Genomic DNA, 20,008 nt, shown 5'->3' with positions numbered 1-20,008 from the left:
TCCGTCAATTTTTTTAATTGCGTAATTTTTAACAGTATATGTCATTGTTGTAAGGAAATTTAAACTATTTTCATTGTTTCATCAAATACTTAATCGTTTTGTTTCCTTTCTTGTTGAAAGGTAAAAAAGAATAATTCTGTTCATTATTTGTGCTTGAGGAATAAGAATGTGAAGTCACACTACCGTGAAAGAAAGCGCGTATTTTGAAAATAGATTACCCAGATACATAAGGATAATAGGATGTCACGGGACTTGACTCCATAAAATAATAAACAGAACAAGTGTAAGACTATTAAAATAACACAACTTTAATATCAAAATGTGATGCTTATAAATTCTTAATTAAGGAAATTAGGAATAGCAAGTAATACACAAAAGATTTAAATGAAATTGAAACCATCTAATATTTCCTAGAGAACCAGTTGGTCACCAAAGGCTGCTAGTATTAAATAAACAGTTTGGTCTTATGTTTTACAAAATCTTGACGAAATATTCTAAATCAAGATAGTATTTTTAATTACCTTTGTTTGCTTACATTAAAGAAATTGAAAGAAGCTCCTTCTATTTGCGTTTTTGCAACCTCAAAATTAATGTTCGCGGCCCCAAGTGGGATCGGAACTTATTGTTCGAGATGTACTGATTTTTAAGATAAGATTCTCATCGCTTACTACCCTAATTTAAAGATATAATTTACTCCGAATGCGTTTACTTTTATAAGCAAAAGTTATTTATTTTTCGATGTTAAGTCTCTTGAGATCTACAGCTTATTAAACGAGAGGGTGGTTTCATAAGATGCTATTAACAAGAAAATGAAGAAGGGAAAGATTCGGGATTAAAATAAAGCTTTTTTTTGTATTTTGGAGTAAAAATTAAGATTCGCAACAGATGAGCAAAGAAATTCAATCTCTAATTATCTTTGGACGCTATCTTCGGGAAGATATTTTGAAATAAGAAATTCATTTCCGTAAATTTATTTAAATTTCCGTAAATTTACTTATATTTTAGGATGCTCCATTTGATTTAAATTTCAGTCAGCAATGCCTTTAAAGATAACTATGTTGCTTAAGTCTTATTAAATATTTTAAAAGAATTTCTGCGATGAATGATCGAAGTTTTCGAGAATTATCTTATCACTTCGGATGCCTCTAATACTATTTGACTGAGGCCTGTAATTTGCACCTATTATCTAGTTAGATGGCGTATTCTCTATTATCATTAAAAAATGTGACATCTCTTAATCCCGTACTAAGAATCTGACTTTTTATAAGTGATTTATAATCAAAAGACAGTAGAGGTCATGTTATAAAGTAAACTTAAGTATGGAACCCGCGTTAATTTGTTCTTTGTATGTATATATTACACTAAAAAATAATTCAGCCCTTAAGCATTTAAATCAATTATATGAACCTAAGGCATGATTCATGACAGTAAATCTAAGAAATTAAAAAAAAATATTATTATACTTTAAATGGTAAACACATGCACTAACTAAATGTAACTGTAACGTGCAGAGTTCTTTTTTATGAATTCCTGTATGACAGAATTATAATTCACTGTTTCAACATTCTGGGAATGTCGTAGAAAATCATTTTCTTAAATCTTTGTTCAGTTCAATAAAACTGTATTCCCATTTTGAAGTCATACTAGAGCATTTTTTGGGCATATTTCAAAATTTTGAGTCCGACACCAAGGCCATATAATGAATATGTACTTTTTCAAACTTCCACCTGAAACCATTGTGAAGATATCTGACCTGTATGAACAGATTTGATCTCTAGTTAAATTATATTGAATCATTGCAAAAACTTGTGTACAATATATTAATATTCTTTAAACAAAATTTTAAAATACAAATTTAAATTTTAATTAAAATTAAAATTTAAAAATATAACTTTATTAACCAAGTATATAATATCTATTGCTCTGCATGACAGATGTTCATCGGTCTACAAATTTGCCGACTTCATTTTGTGAAGCAGGATCTTGATTTTCCTTAAAAAATGACAGAAAATTTGGAGGTAAATTATGAGGTTTTTTTATTTTTTTATTATCAAATTAGACATTCATTTTATCTTATTTGAGAGATATATCTGAAACTAAATAAAGTATCCTTCTAAATTTACTATGAAAACTATCTGGACAACTATCTGGATCAAAAAGTTTGAAGACTTACTGAATTTGGTTAGGCTTACCTACACCTGGTAAACAGTTTGTTGCATTATCAGTTTTGATTTAACTTTCACCACTCCATAGGTACTGCTACTAAGACATAAGTTCACAAACATACTTTAAGCCTAAAACATTTTCTTTTATTCAAACGAAACAGATAGACCTTCACTGAGCACGCAAGTAATGATTTTGATTGCTAATCAAAGTAATTGAGATGTCTTTCAAGGAATTTAACCAGGGAATGCGACCAGCAAAGCATTAAGCATCTAATTAGTTTTTGGATGGCAAAGGAGCGTTAAATGTTAAATTAGACTATCCAGACAGATCAAAGAGCGTGATTTCCTAGTGGCTATCGAAGGATCGGGGGGTTGATACTTGTTTCCGCAAAATAATTTATCATGTATGTCTTGTGACTGTAGTTCAAACTGACGGAGTTAGAACAAAAGTATTTCTTGAATAATTTCCAAACAAGTTTCAATCAAATTAAGTAAATGAATTCTGTAAGATCTGTACTTGTTCTGTATTGTTTGGTAATACAAACATTTGCTTAATTAGCTTATTAGACCCCCTCATTGGCTCTGCCAACCCAATAGGTTGCAAGATAGAAGAGAAAAACAGCATGAGCACAATTAAAATCTTTAAAACACAGAAAATAGAAACTAAACATGAAGACATCAAAAACTCCACAATAAATATTAAATACAAGGATACAATTAAAATCGCTCCATAAAATGCAAATGCCACACAACAAAACACTACAATACACTCGAAGAATATCAAAAACATATTAACACACAAAAAATAACACTATATTGAAAAAAGAAACTAAAATAAAAAAAAGAACCAAATTTAAAACTGTTAAAAAGATCTTCACAAAAAACAAACTTAAATAATAAAAACTCCACAGTGACAAAACCAATTAAAAAAACCCACAAAGTGGGTCTTTTTTAACAATTACGGACATTGATATTTTCTAAATGTCAATAATTACTATAAAAACATGTGATAATGGACAGATTTATGGCAGTTTCACTAATTCTAAAGAAAATAAAATTCAAAATTTAATCAATTTTGAATAGTCAATTTTTAGTAATAAAGTGAAGAATATCCAGTAGGAGTAAGTCAAAGATTTAAAAGGAACGTTTAACATTTAGCAGGAGTAAAAATAAAAGGACGATTAAAAAGACACACCAAATATTAGACATTAATATCAAGTTGATAAAATCATTAGTAAACATAAAATAAAGATAAGGATAAAGTAAAATTTATAATGTTCTAAAATTTTGAGTATTGACAGTAAAAATGTAAGTGCAAATCAGTTGATTAAATATTGCCCTTCAACCTTTCAGTATATTGTTGCTAGTATTAAAAACTTCGATAATCTTTTTACTAGAATTTTATTTTGTATAAAGTTTCCGAAACCAAGGCATTTTTTATGAGCATCTTAAAGTTTTTTAAACATTTGCATATACATGTTACAAATGCAAACATTTGCATGCATCATTTACGCTAAGTGTTTGATCTTGAGTAAGCGGTTTTTAAGTTAGTCCTTGGTTTAAAATGTAAGTTAAATAATCGGCCAAAATAAACCATTATATTAAAGATAAGTTTGAAAAAATGACAGCATTAGCGAAACAAATACAATATAAAAATTTGGAATAACCATATTTCCTTACGAATTGAATTGTGAACTACTCAACAAGAAGAGGCGCACGTAATATGGAGAAATTCTTTGCATTAATATTTCTCAGAATTTTTGTAGATCTTTTGGAAGACAAATAGAAGATCTTTATTGTCTTTGGAAGATAACATCGTTGTATGTTGGAATACAACAGAATTATATTGAAATAATTATGATATTGAAATATACCCATTTTTCAAGGTATTTGTAAATTTTTAAAAATGAAAACACAAGTAAAGTAGATTTTACGAAATCTTAGTTTACATTTTAAATAATACACAAGATTCAAGATGAATCCAGTTAATCAAATAAGTTAGAATCATTTCTGATCTTGACTTAAATAACAAATTGCTTTCAGAGAAAAATAATTTAAAAAAGAATTATCACCTTCAATAATTAATTTAATGATTTTGCCATTTTTTAATTATGGTTCCATTTATAATATTATTGGGCATTTTCTTGAATAAACAATTATTAATTATGTCGCTTTGATGCTTTCAGATTTCTAAAACTTCGCTAAATTGATAATCCTACCTTTAAATTTTCTTCTCGGAATGATGCACAGATGAACCGCTTTTATCGCCCCTTTCATTATTTCGTTCCTGAAGACAAACTCAAGAATTGGCATCAAAAATTGAATTCTTATTCCTGCAATCGTAAATATTGACATTTATTATTTGCAACTTCACGGTATAAAAAATGGCACTTAACTGTGAACCCCGTGATCAAGAAAAATCTCACAATTAAATCTCGATCGGGAATTTTTTTTTTAAATAGGGACAATTCTCATTGGCTGCGAACAATCTTGTTAGGGAAAAAGTTTAGTGTGACGGGAAAAAAAGTGATTTTCAAAACTGACCACTTGATATAATAATAAGAGGCTTTCATTCAGCGTATGCTATTTAAATGATTAATAAAAGATTAAAATATATCATTTTAACTCTAAAGCTATGAAATTAGTGCCACATTTTTATTTTTAAAAATGGTAGATGACACATTTTTATACTTTACTCTGAAATATAAAACTTTTCAAAGCCCTCTCAATTTATGGCAGCTTTTATTGACTCAATTCTCAAAGCGTCTTTTCTAAAATATCGCATCAACTTAAAGGAAGTTTGGATATTTTATGATCTAAAGCATTATATTAGATGAGGTTTCTGACTGCTCCAAATAAAATTTCAAATATAAGATGGGTTAACACATATTAATGCTTTAAAATGATTTCAACTGACACACACAATAATGAAAAGATCTGTGATTATCGATAACAATCAATATTCAAATTCTACTTTCGTAATAAATATTTACTACAGTCTTTAACAAGTTAATTGTTTTTGACGAGTATATTCGTCTTGGAAAAAGTGCAACACTTTGTGTCATGACGAGTTTATTCGTCAGGAGTAATAAGTAGCGACAATTTGCAGTTTGAATTAAAGTTTTAGTAAAAACTCAAACATATTCGTAAATTTCAAGATGTTTAAAATATTTTGAGGCCAAGTTGAAATCAAAGGAACAAATAAAAGATTATTATGCTTTGCTCTCTCTATTACGCTAACCATTCTCTAAGAGAAAATTAAAATAATTAATTAAATTTTTGTTTCTTTTCATTTATATGCAAAAAAATGTATATTAGTTTAAGTTAATAAATAAACGCAATTATTGAAATAGAAAAAATAAAATTTATCTCATATTACACATACTCTGTGTTTGACGAGTATGCTTGTCATCGCTAAATTTTTGCGACGCAGTTTAAATACACATTTTCCGAAAAGTTCGAAACAACTAACTGGTTAATTTAGTGCAAAAATTATACTTGCATAGTCTTTTTTTAATGAATTTTTATTATCTCCGATAGATTGTATTCCAATGTATATCAAAAAGTTGAATAATTTTCATAAGCTATATTAATTTTATAGAATTACTTATGTAAGTTATCATTTCTCTTTAAATTTTAACAGTATTATACCGTTTCTTGATTATTTCCTACTTTTACAAGCAGTGTTGGTACTTTTCTGTTATAACCATACAACTTACATCCTTTTTCTGCTTTGTGTAATTTTCTCCTGTCTTCTTTGAAATTCGAAATGAAGAATTTCTGCGAACCGGCTGTGGCGATCTTTACAAAGAAGAATTGTAACAGAATTCGCGATGCCTTCGGCATTCGAACAAGGCACTTGGCGGATTTCTTTTTAAAGCTAAAAAAGTAGCCTATGGCTTCGTTAGAAGCGGAGGGAGAATTTGGAGACTTTTCAATCACATTCAAAGGACTGCGAAAAGAAGCAAGTCAAAATGTTCCAACTTTGGTGTCGAAAATACGAATATAGCTTTACGGAAAAGAATCACAATATTATTTTCATTTGCCAAATTAGATGAATATGGCGAATTTTATACATTTGTTTAATTTTTGTTTACGAATACATTTGTTTACGAATTTTATTAAAATGACGTCAAAGAAAATTAACTGACGAAACACACAAATTTAATTTTTTTCAAAGAATCATTTTTCATTTTATAATTATGAGGAATATTTGAGCAATAAATAAATTAAAATTTGTTTTATAATTTTGAAACTATTGCGTTGATGTTTTAAACATATATTATGCCTAATGAAATTCACGAGCTTAATATATCCGTATAAATAAGCATTTGAATTCAAAGTATATTTGTTCAAACAAATATATCATTACTGTGATATAGTTAATAGGCTGTATTTTAAATTTGAAAAGTAGTGAATCGTTTTCATTAATGGAAACTAATTCAATTTATTACGAACAGACTGCTTTAAATGTGCAGATTACATCGCTTTCACCAAGAGAAGCTAAAACGATTTATAATTACTCTGAAAAGTTAGTTTCTACTCTATTAATCAAATGCTAAATCTGAAACCTGTAATTTAGTCATAAATTATTTAAAATTATCTAATTCGCGTATTCGTAAATATATTTAATGAATTCAATGAAGGTTAATGCAAAAGATAACTCCTAAGTTAGTCAATTACTGAAATAGTTTTTAATATTGTCATCGAGAATTCAATATGCTTTTATACACAGTTTTTTGTGATCTTATTTTGATGTTATCTTGATAATTATAAATGCATTAATGCGATTATTTCAAGCATTTAGAAAGAGTTTTAATTATTGAAAGAGTCCAAATTAAAATAATCTATTATTTATTCTCGTAAGCAAGGTTTTACTCGCCATTTTTAATGAATATTATTTATTACTTATTGATATTTCTTTAATTAATAAAACGAACAATTCATAACATTTTGAATGATTTGAAAAAATAAAAAAAAGAACATCTTATTCACTTATATTTATTATACAACATTTTTATTATGTAGTTTTGTATAGTGATGTTTTATTGACTGGAAAAAATAAAATTATGAAACATAATAAGTAAAAATTGTTTTTAAAAAGACATTTTTGTTTGTGTACTGAAAATTAGATCCTTTAAAATTTTTTATTATCTTTAATTTTTTTTAATTTATATTTTTGATTCATTATTATAAATATTATGATATCTTGACATTAGTTATATCTCAAATTCACTATAAAATGGCGCTAAGCGTATGAAAATTAAATTTAATTAAATCAGATTTCACTTTCATATGCATTGAATTAACTAAAATTAAGTACGGAAAAATAAAAACAGTATATCGATACTTAGAATGTAAGTGTACAATATTTCAAAATTCTGGCACATCAGGAGCTAAGTAAAAAAAATAATACAAAATTCCATTTTTACAATCATGAAACAAATAAAGTAAAATATAATTGTATTTCAAAAAAGACGAGATGAATTTTTATTAATAAAATGGGTTAAAGAATGATTTAAAAACCAAAGGAAAAGTAATCACACCGCAATAAAAAAAATGGACATTCTCTCCCTCCTCCCCCAAAAAGGGAATTCTTTTTAAAAAAAAACCTTGCTATGCTTTCATTCATTAACAATAAATATGATCATCATACATTGTGAAATCCAATAAAACCAGATAGAGAAACTATGTAATCATCCTGTAACGAGGACAGAAAGATAGTTCCATTGGGAGAAAAGGGAATAAGATCCTAATAATTTAGGTGACATTGTACCCACTACTTTAGGCAATTCTTGTACCCACCTGTGACCAGAAGAAAAAATTTTTACTGGTGCAACTTCTGTATCGATCTTACAGAAGATAATAATAACTCTTATTTATCAATAATTATCTATCCGGGAAAATAAACCCTGGCTTTGTTATTTTATCATTCATTATCAAAGTTTTTATGTCAGATCATAAACTTGTGACTTTCTGTGTTTATCGCAAATACTTTAGTTGATTATGGACCAACACATTTTAGGATCAGGATTCTTAAAAGATGTTCATTTGCATGATACTATTCTGCATATATCTATGGGATGTTAGCAGAATTTCACATATCTGAATTAATTGGGAAAAGATCCTAAGTGAATAACGCAATTTCTAGATAGCTGGATAAGTGAAGAACAGAACGGTTTTTCTGAGGAAAAAAAAGAAAATCTTATTACGAATTAATTTAAGGACTACAAAAATAATGTTGTTTGTATTTTGTATAGATGCATAAAGTTAACATATTCAGAGCATGATATAACTGTAAATAATCATCTGAATGCAATGAAATTTGTCAAGCTTCTGAACCAGTTAACCGTTTCGACCTCTTCGGAAAATGCGTATCTAAATTGTGCCAAAAAAATTTAGCTATATTTACTACTTACTTCTCCTGACGAATAACTCGTCATAAAGCAAAATGCTGTTCTTTTTCTATGACGAGTATACTCATCAAAAACAGTTAACTGGTTGAGACATGAAAGGCATTTAACAGAGAAAAAAAATTTGTTATCAAAATTGTTACTAGAGGGCTTTTTATTGATTTTTACAATATTTCGGCAAACTTATATTTTGTAATTAATTCATAAAGTTTATTTGTATTCAACATGTTGGTTATTATTGACAAAAACTTTTTTAATCCTAAAAAAAACAACTCTACTTTTGCATTCTCTATTTATTTACAAATTTCTTTATTAGAAGAATATCTTTATAACGAAGTTCTTAAAAGGAGCGAGGAAATTTTGTTCAATTGAAACCCAACTGAATATTGATTAAGGGAAGTTTCATTCATAGAGAATTTGTTTTAACCTTCTATTTTCTCCCTGAAGAGGAATTCTCCAGTACATTTTTGAAGTTCGGGCTTATGCCAGGAATGATGCTAATGCACGTCTAAATTATTAAACACTTTTCTTCGCTGAATCCCCCTTTTTTTCTGAAAAATCAACTGCAGCATTTTCATTCAGCTTTGCCTTTACTGAACTTTTCAGAAAATCCTACGGAGTTTCAAAGGAAAGGAAAAACTGCAAAATACTATGTAGGATTTTAGATTTTCGTTGCATGATTGAGAAAAGATCCTGAACTGGTATAAACAAGAGAATTTTTATCAAAATTTGATTTCTGAAGATACGAGGAAGAGATTTTAGCATAAAATTGGATTTACCTTACTGATTACCTTTGTATCGTCTTCCCTGGTCTGCTGTTCCTTTTCAAGAAAATAATTTTAGGATAAATTTGAAATGAATTTTATCTGTCTCTAGAAATTCTTATGATGTAAAAGATCTCAAATTTCTGTTTAAATGTTAAATGCTATTTTAACTTAAAAACAAAATTTTCCTTCCAATAAACTGATATTTTCTTAATAATATACAAGCATAATTATCAATTTTATTTTCAAATGAAACTGTAAAAAACAAACTTGTATATCTATTACTAGATATTTTTAGTATACTTACATAATATGGTAGGTTTTGTGTTTAGTTTCGTTGTGTAGTGCAGTAAATTTTGAAATAATATCTCTTGTAGTTGATCGAATTTGACCTAAAATTCACTTTGATTAAAAGTTTTGTGGCAAATTTCACATATCAAACTTCATACATCTAGCGTTTTTGAATTCTCTCAATCACATGCATATGAATTGATATATCAACGTTAAATCACTCCCTTGGTGGATTAGGAGTTTTAGAGTTAGGAGGATGGATTTTTGAGTTCTCTCGATCACATGCATATAAATTGATATATCAACGTAAAATCACTCCTTTGGTGTATTAAGAGTTTTAGAGTTAAAAGGATGGATTTTTGAGTTCTAACGATCACATGCGTATGCATTGATATATCAACGTAAAATCATTCATATGACGGATTAGGTCCAACACGTAATAAAATCTGGCATTCTAGTGATAAACTCACATGTGTAATTTCTCTAGCTCTTTAAAGTTTAGGAGCTGTCCTGTTCATATACACTCAAATATACAGATAGAGATACAGTTACCTATTGATGAATTTGATCCAAAGCTTGATGTAGATAAACAATTCTAATGATGAAACTGCAAGATAAATGCTGTCCATCCAGCTTTTAATATTTTTCATTTAACAAACGCATACACTCAAGAATAGATATGCACACTTTTCACTGAAGCATTTCGTCAAAAATTTGATAGAAGAAGTCCAAATTTTTTAAGTAAAAAGCCCGTATATAGTTTATCTTTCAAGTTCATTGAGCTTTTGTGTTATTGGGTTCAGAGATAGGCATGATTCCGAAATTAATATTTTTGGCGCCAAGGAATCATAAAGCATTCTAAACTCAATACACTCGTTCTGTTTTGGATTCGCCTTTTCACATACACATGTTAGACATATCGACAAAAAATCGCACCTGTGATGGATTTGGTCCAAATGTTGATGCACATCTACAGTAATGGTTATGAAACCATATGCCGGGTTTCATCCATCATACTTTTTGCTTGTGTTTTGGATTCGCCCTTTTCATATACACATGTTAGGCATATTGACAGAAAATCACATTTGTGATGGATTCGGTCCAAAAGTTGATGCACATCTACAGTAATGGTTATGAAACCATATGCCGGGTTTCATCCATCATACTTTTTGCTTGTGTTTTGGATTCGCCCTTTTCATATACACATGTTAGGCATATTGACAGAAAATCACACTTGTGATGGATTCGGTCCAAAAGTTGATGCACATCTACAGTAATGGTTATGAAACCATATGCCGGGTTTCATCCATCATACTTTTTGCTTGTGTTTTGGATTCGCCCTTTTCATATACACATGTTAGGCATATTGACAGAAAATCACACTTGTGATGGATTCGGTCCAAATGTTGATGCACATCTACAGTAATGGTTATGAAACCATATGCCGGGTTTCATCCATCATACTTTTTGCTTGTGTTTTGGATTCGCCCTTTTCATATACACATGTTAGGCATATTGACAGAAAATCACACTTGTGATGGATTCGGTCCAAAAGTTGATGCACATCTACAGTAATGGTTATGAAACCATATGCCGGGTTTCATCCATCATACTTTTTGCTTGTGTTTTGGATTCGCCCTTTTCATATACACATGTTAGGCATATTGACAGAAAATCACACTTGTGATGGATTCGGTCCAAAAGTTGATGCACATCTACAGTAATGGTTATGAAACCATATGCCGGGTTTCATCCATCATACTTTTTGCTTGTGTTTTGGATTCGCCCTTTTCATATACACATGTTAGGCATATTGACAGAAAATCACACTTGTGATGGATTCGGTCCAAAAGTTGATGCACATCTACAGTAATGGTTATGAAACCATATGCCGGGTTTCATCCATCATACTTTTTGCTTGTGTTTTGGATTCGCCCTTTTCATATACACATGTTAGGCATATTGACAGAAAATCACACTTGTGATGGATTCGGTCCAAATGTTGATGCACATCTACAGTAATGGTTATGAAACCATATGCCGGGTTTCATCCATCATACTTTTTGCTTGTGTTTTGGATTCGCCCTTTTCATATACACATGTTAGGCATATTGACAGAAAATCACACTTGTGATGGATTCGGTCCAAAAGTTGATGCACATCTACAGTAATGGTTATGAAACCATATGCCGGGTTTCATCCATCATACTTTTTGCTTGTGTTTTGGATTCGCCCTTTTCATATACACATGTTAGGCATATTGACAGAAAATCACACTTGTGATGGATTCGGTCCAAAAGTTGATGCACATCTACAGTAATGGTTATGAAACCATATGCCGGGTTTCATCCATCATACTTTTTGCTTGTGTTTTGGATTCGCCCTTTTCATATACACATGTTAGGCATATTGACAGAAAATCACACTTGTGATGGATTCGCCCTTTTCATATACACATGTTAGGCATATTGACAGAAAATCGCACTTGTGATGGATTCGGTCCAAAAGTTGATGCACATCTACAGTAATGGTTATGAAACCATATGCCGGGTTTCATCCATCATACTTTTTGCTTGTGTTTTGGATTCGCCCTTTTCATATACACATGTTAGGCATATTGACAGAAAATCGCACCTGTGATGGATTCGGTCCAAATGTTGATGCACATCTACAGTAATGGTTATGAAACCATATGCCGGGTTTCATCCATCATAATTTTTTGAGTTGCTTTGAGGTTTTAAATGCCAGTAAAATGGATAGACTCAAGATTTTATTAATAATTTAAAGTAAGCATCAAATACAATGCAGCCATCAAAAATAAACAATTTTAAAATGATTTTCCCCAGAAAATAATAAACAGTTTTTTAAAACTAAATTTAAAATTTTCTTTACATGGTTACAAAACGTGTAGAATATATATGCATGTCGTAGGCTACGAAATTTGTCCTACGAAAAAACCAACATTTTTTTGTCTTTTTGTAATTAAATTTCAAATTTTCTTGATATTGTTATAACATTTATGCAATTTAGATGCATTTCGTCTGATAAGAAATTCGAAGTTTGGGGTAAAATCTCTGGGTAAAAAAGAACCACACTTATATTAGTTCGAAGACATTTAAAAAAACAATAATAAAGTAAGGAAAAAAATACCATTTAACATTTAAAATATATAATTTTATTATAAATTTTCTCCCTGGAAAAAACAAAATCTTTAAAATTTATTTTAAACATTGTTATCTCGCATATGTACATCATTTATATTTTCTTGACTTTAAAGTTAATTATAGAATAATATGACGATTAATGATCATTACACGTGATAATAAAATGGATTGATAATAAAATAAAGATTTATTTTATTTAACTTTAAAAAGAAACAATCATTCAGTGTAGAGTTGAGATTTTAACATTTATTTCCCTGCTTGGAAAATTCACGAATTTCATCTGCATTTCATCATCAACATTATTTAAGAAGTTCGGAGTTCTAAATCTAAGGAAGGGAAGCCATTCATGATTCCATTACTAGTTCGAAATAAGAACTCCATTTCGAATAAGAAATATTATCAGCATCATTTAAAGATGAGATCATTTTAGCACAAATGACTGTGCTTAAGAACTTCCTAAGGGAGATGCATTCACTGACCAAATGCAGATGCTCAAATTATCCATTAACAGTAAGCCTTTTAGAGCACTCATCCTGAAAGAGTGCTGGAATGTCAAAACTAACGAGTGTATAGCCTCCTAAAACATTAAGGCACTTACGAGTTAAAGTTGGTGTGAAGAGCTCGTTGGGCCATTTTACATGTACCGTTCTGGAAATTATAGTAACGAAGACTTTATTGTATTCGTAAACAATGGCAGAAACTGAGGATGGAATGTAACAACACTAACGAATTCATTAAGAAACCGGTTTTGAACGGTTCAAATTGTTGAATTTCAGCATTTTAAGTAAATGTATCATTAAAAAATACCTTTCTATGTTCAACTACATTATATTAGGCATTCACTCTAATCATTACCGAATACTTAATTTTTAACCCATTAGAGATGCCAATCGGCAAAATGCTTTTAATGACGTAAAGTATTATCTTATAGTTTGTTTAAGTCTATAAATGTAGAGTTCAAAAGTTAAGATTTCTAAATTTTTATTCAGAGCTCTCATCCTATTATTATATTTAGTTAAATATTTTTGACAAAGATATGGCATAATACATATAACATATGCATTTTAATATACTTCTTTTTTATTAGACCAAAACCGACCGAGCTATAAATTTGGAATTTATTTATTTTAAGCCAATCAACGGCTACCATGACCAAGTGTCGGTCTTTTCTTTGTGAGTCTTCCACTAAGAGGTCATTAAAATGGTCTAAAATCGTTTGAAATATTGATTTTCAATGCTTCATAACTCAGTCGGTTTTGGACACAGAAGAATGGATTTTTTTTGTTTAAATTATTAGCATGTAAAGCATATTTTATTAAATATGGCTAATAAGATCATAAGATAAAATTAAAATTATTAATTTTCCTATATTATATTTATCGACTCAAACGGCCTAAATAATAATTTTCCAATTTATTTAAAACATTTTTTTTCTTTTCATTTTGTAGTATATATCTATTTTCCCTGGCATAGAAACTATACCGTACATTATAATTTTTTCAGTTAATTATCAAATTTTAATAAACTACATTTTAGTCAAAAAGTTATATTTTTAATCTTCAAATGTAGACTCTCATTTTAATTGTAGATTATTTGTACAGTAATCGTACTACTACATTTAATCCTAATAAAGACGTATTAAAAAGTCTCTTGCATTACATCCAGAATTATTTTCTGATCTCTTTCTGTATGTACATGATAAAAAATAAAAATTCTTGTTTACTGAAGTGAAATTTTATTTCTTATGAATATTTTTATGATTCTTACACAAGCTTTTACGAATAATAGAATTTTTTTTATGAAAATCATTTTGTGTTTCTCTTAAACGCTTAACATCCTTTGTTTCAATATTTTTTGAAAGAATGAATTTTCCATTTTTAAAGAAGCTTTATGTTATAAAAAACAAACAGAATATTTTACGACCACTTTCTTTATTAATGTGAAAAATAATTTTACAGAAATGAAATTTAATTAGGCATTATTCTTTTCAAGCGCTTTTAATAATAATGAATTTTTTGAAAACATTATTATATGTGTTCTTTCTTTAAAATATTTTATGATCTCGTTCAATGTTTATATGTCTAAGAAGGAATGATTTTTTACATTTTAATGAAACACCGTAATGAAACGATTTTTGCTTGGAACTATATTTTATTAAGCCTAGAAGCTTTATGAACTATATTTTTTTAAACACTAATGGACTTTTCAAATTATTTTTGTTATTTCTTACTTTCCTTCACTTAGTTTGCATAGTTTATAAATCAAAAAATAATACTTTGCAGAGCTCAGATGCTAACATTTCTTTTCCTTTTTGCAAAATTTACGAATTTCAACAGCAGTGTTATTTAAGAATTTCGAAGTTCTAAATCTAAGGAAGGAAAAGCTACTCATGATCCACTACTAGTTCAAAATAAGACCTGCATTTCGAATAAGAAATATTATCGGCATCATTTAAAGATAGAATCATTTTAGTACAAATGACCATGCTTAAGAACTTCCTAAAGGAGATGCATTCACTGACCAAATGCAGATGCTCAAATTATCCATTAACAGTAAGCCTTTTAGAGCACTCATCCTGAAAGAGTGCGAAGACATTCAAAATTAACGAGTGTATAGCCTAGTAAAACATTAAGGTACTTACGAGTTAAGTTGGTGTGAAGAGCTCTTTGGGCCTTTTCACATCTGCTATCTTGGAAATTATTGTAGCCAAAGCTTTATTATATTTGTAAACAATGGTACAAAATGAAGATGGTTACTATCTTAAGTTTAGCTACATTAACGAGTTCATTAAGAAACGAGTTTACGACGGTGTAAATAGTTAAATTTCCGCATTTTAAGTTACTTTATTATTAAAAAAAGTTATAATATTTTGGTATATTCAACTACCTTTTATATTGAGCAGCAATGTAGGCTATGATTAAATTAATTACTTAATTTTTAAAAAGTACATTATAACAATAAGCTACATTATTAATATTGATTATTATTATAATGTCTTTCTCTCTCTGTCTCTCTCTACATATAATTTTAACAATAGTTATTTTTATAACAATATTCTTAATCTCTAAATGTCATTCTGACATCGGTTTTGGGTTTACCAGCCAAATGTCCGTATTTCGTTTTATACAATTAATTATAATTGTGCCTTTTGATTAAAAATATTCCTTTCAATTTTGTTCAAAACCACTTTACTACTTCTTTTCTTATTATTATAACTAAAAACAGAAGTTCATTGTTATTCAAATGAATTTTTTTAGGCATAGTTCTTTATATATACGTGAAAGAATAATAAAAGATACTTTTTAAAAGAATAATTCCATTTTTTTAGACATAGTTCTTTATACATACGTGAAAGAATAATAAAAGATACTTTTTAAAAGAATAATTCCATTTTGTGCCTTGAAAAATATTAAACGACTTTCTTTGTTATTAATATTTAAAAATAAATCTTTTTTTTCTTTAATGAAACTAAATACTATTAAAAATGTAAAGATTGAATTTTATTTGAATGAAATTAAACCAAGCATAATCGTTGACACAATTTTTTTAACATAATAAAAGCTTTCAATTTTTTTAATAATATTTTCTCTAAGTTATTTACTAACATTTATTTTATTATTATATTTAGGTATGAATAATTTTTTTTGACATAAATGAAATTTCATTAAATAAGCGGAGTCAAATACTGTTTTCATTTCCGTAATAAACTTTTGTAGAGTTTCATAGGTGTTAATTCATTATTTTGCTGTATCTATATTAAAATTATTATTTCTTTAAAAACATCTACTTTTAAACATGCCTTACAGTTTTCTTATTTTGTTCTCTATTTGCATTAAAATGTACCAGACTTTGCTATGTAGATTGCCTATTAATCATAGCCTAGAATTATACTTGTAGTGTTGATGAACTGCAATAGAGCTAACATAGAAAATTGTTAAAGTGACATTTTATGTTCACATGTTCATGGTGATATGTGGTCGCACAAATCTCGCTTTTTAAAAAAAATCTTGTGTACATAATAATGACAAAAATCGCCGTATACATAATAATGACAAAAATCGCCGTGTACATAATAATGACAATCGAATAATGACAAAAATCGCCGTATACATAATAATGACAAAAATCGCCGTGAACATAATAATGACAAAAATCGCAGTATACATAATAATGACAAAACTCGCCGTGTACATAATAATGACAAAAATCGCCGTGCACATAATAATGACAAAAATCGCCGTATACATAATAATGACAAAAATCGCCGTGCACATAATAATGACAAAAATCGCCGCGTGCATAATAATGACACTTCCTATTTTAGCATATATCATCAAATTTTAATGTAAGACGTAGAAGAAAAAAATTACATGCATAATCACTACCTTTCCCGACTTATTCACATGGTCCAAATTTCCTTCGAGATGGCGGAAACAGTTCTAATTTCACCAAGGTTTATTTGGATGGCTTCTCGACAAAAAAAGAATAAAAGCAGCTTTCTGTTCCTTTGAAAATAATATTTTTAATTTCAAATAATCTTCAAAACTTTATGACAATATTATACACCAGGCATCCAGAAACTAAGTTCCGTTTTCAGTTTTTGCTATGAAAGTACTGAATTCGTGATTTCGCGCATTGCCCACTTTGCTTATGATATATGTCCAGAAAAGGAAGAGTAACTTTCGACTTTATTTCTAATCCAGAAATAAACATAAGAAGATACCATCCACTGGTAATCCAGATTATATCAGGACATGGGAGAGTTCCTGTATATTTCCAAAAATTTGGAAGAATACAGGAAAATAAATGCATTTGTGGAGGAATCGGTACTATTTACCACTATTTAAAGGAATGCATAGAAATCTTGGAGTTAAGAAAAAATCTGAAAGTTGAAAATAATGACTTAAGTACAGTACTGATGATACCAGGTAATCTTAAAACTCTGAAGATATTAAAAATTGTCAGTTTTTATTAACTGTTTGAGAGCTTGAAAGTGTCCGGATTTCAGTTGTTGTGAAACGAGAATTTGAAGAAATATTTAGAATTTCGCGGAGATTTTCTCTTAGTGACGGCCTGTTCCTTGTTTTATAGAAGGACAGTAATTGACCACTTTGTGGCCAATTACCTCGAAGAAAATGTCAGTTTGACAAATCGGTCAATGTAAAGATGGACAATGTTAAAGATAGCAGTCGGCCACGACAAATCCTGTCGATACTGCTACGTTCAGTGGTGGAGGGGTAGTCGGCTGTACACAAGAAGAAGCGCAATGCCCACTTTGCTGACTCATTGGCGAACAATAGAAGTTACTTTTAGATCGCCGAGTGTAGCGTCTGCTGCATGTTGAGCGTTTAAAATGATTTTTAAAAAAAAATAGAAATCCCCCCCCCCACCACACCTACAGGCGTTAAGTTCTATCATCTACTTTTTTAATGCATTGAAAACTAAACCAATAGAAATTCCCAGATAAATTTGTGAAGTTTATGAGCAAAATGTGATGAGTGATTCGATGGCAAGGATATATGTGAGAGATTCACTGAAGGATTTGAAAATGTTCACGATGAGAAACGAATTGGATGATGGTCTCTGATCGATAATGATTTCCTGAAGATTGATGATAAGAATTGATTATTTGATGATGATTTGCGGAAGAGGATTAAGAAGAATTGAAAATTTGCCATTCCAACACTGTCAATTCATTTTTCTCAAATTTTCTGCTTATTTTTTCATCACCGAAGACGGCATCTTTTTGTGATGGGAACACACAAGAATTCGTCTCCTACTCTGGTGAATGTTTCAGAAATGATGACAACAATGTTTAGAAATAATTTAAACATTGTACTTCATTATGCAATAAAAATGTTTTCTAATAATCGTTTCATTTTTTTAAACTGATTAACGGAACTTAGTATTTGGATACCGCTTGTAGTATTTTAAGTTGAGCTTATCGAAGTGTAATTAAACTTGCTCGAAAATAATAAGTAATTAACCAATTATAATGCATATTGGCAACAAAGGAAGCATTAAAACGGTGGTCATTTCTAAAAGAACAGAGATTTTCATTAATATACCACTTTTAATTCGCTAGTTTAACCATAGCTTTGGCGCAGTTTAGCAAGAAAATGGCTCTTCCATCACTGAACCTCACAACCAACCAGCATGGCTTAGTACAATATAAAAATCAGATAAAGACTGATATCGGTTTTAAGGGCAAAAAAAGAGCCCAAAAATTATCATAAGTAGTTAAGTAAGCTGGAAACATATCCATCAACAAGGATCCAAAATCAGTCCTAAAATTTATTCTCTTGAAAATTATGCCGGATGAAAATTTGTTCCAATAAGAAGGATATTGGTGACACAGAACGAATAATAGTAATAATTTTCCGAGCGGTCTATAAATTTTCCCTACAGGTTAGGACTCGCTTAGCCAATTGGAAGAAGAGACACACCATATTCTTTTTAGCCATGGACACTTTATTGGATGCTTTCATAGATGCAATTTGGCCATTACAATATTCAGCAGAGAAGAAATAGTGTCCTACATTCACTATCCAACAGAATGTATTTATATGCATTTTTCTTGGTACAAGATGGAGCCAGAATCGTCATTCCATCGACACTAGTTATAGAGAGTGGCAAAGCATCAGTCAGAGCATATATTCGCAAAAATGACTTTTTTTATAGGCATGGCTTATTTTGGAACGGAGCTGAATTGGAGGATTGCGTGTTCGAATATGAATGCATTGAAAATTATTTGCGTACACAGACATGGAACGATGTGGATCATGCATAAGCACTGATGGAAAAATGTGACTTTATGAAAAAAAATGATTTCTGAAATATTACCAGTATTGTTTGATCATAGTTTCACCCTTTAAAGAGCAATTTTTTTATAGTCATATTATGTTAAAATATTTTTAGGCTTGAAATTAGAATAAGAAAAGGGATTCATTTAGCTTATTAGATAAATTTAATTTGATTAATTAATTAATTTGGTTAATTAATAATTAAGTAACAAATCAAGACACATCATTTTGTCTGAGATAAAGAACTGAAGCATCTAAGTTTCTGACTTACTAAAAAAATTTGTCAGAACTTATGCTAACCTACATAATTTCATACAAAGATTGATAAATTTGGTGGGAAGCATACTTCCCACGGCCCTAGAAACGGTTAAGGAATCATTTCACTTTTTAAAAATAGTTTTTGTGTAG

This window comes from Argiope bruennichi, chromosome X2, assembly GCF_947563725.1.
Source record: "Argiope bruennichi chromosome X2, qqArgBrue1.1, whole genome shotgun sequence".
Lineage (NCBI taxonomy): Eukaryota > Metazoa > Arthropoda > Arachnida > Araneae > Araneidae > Argiope > Argiope bruennichi.
Note: the sequence above shows the minus strand (reverse complement) of the source record.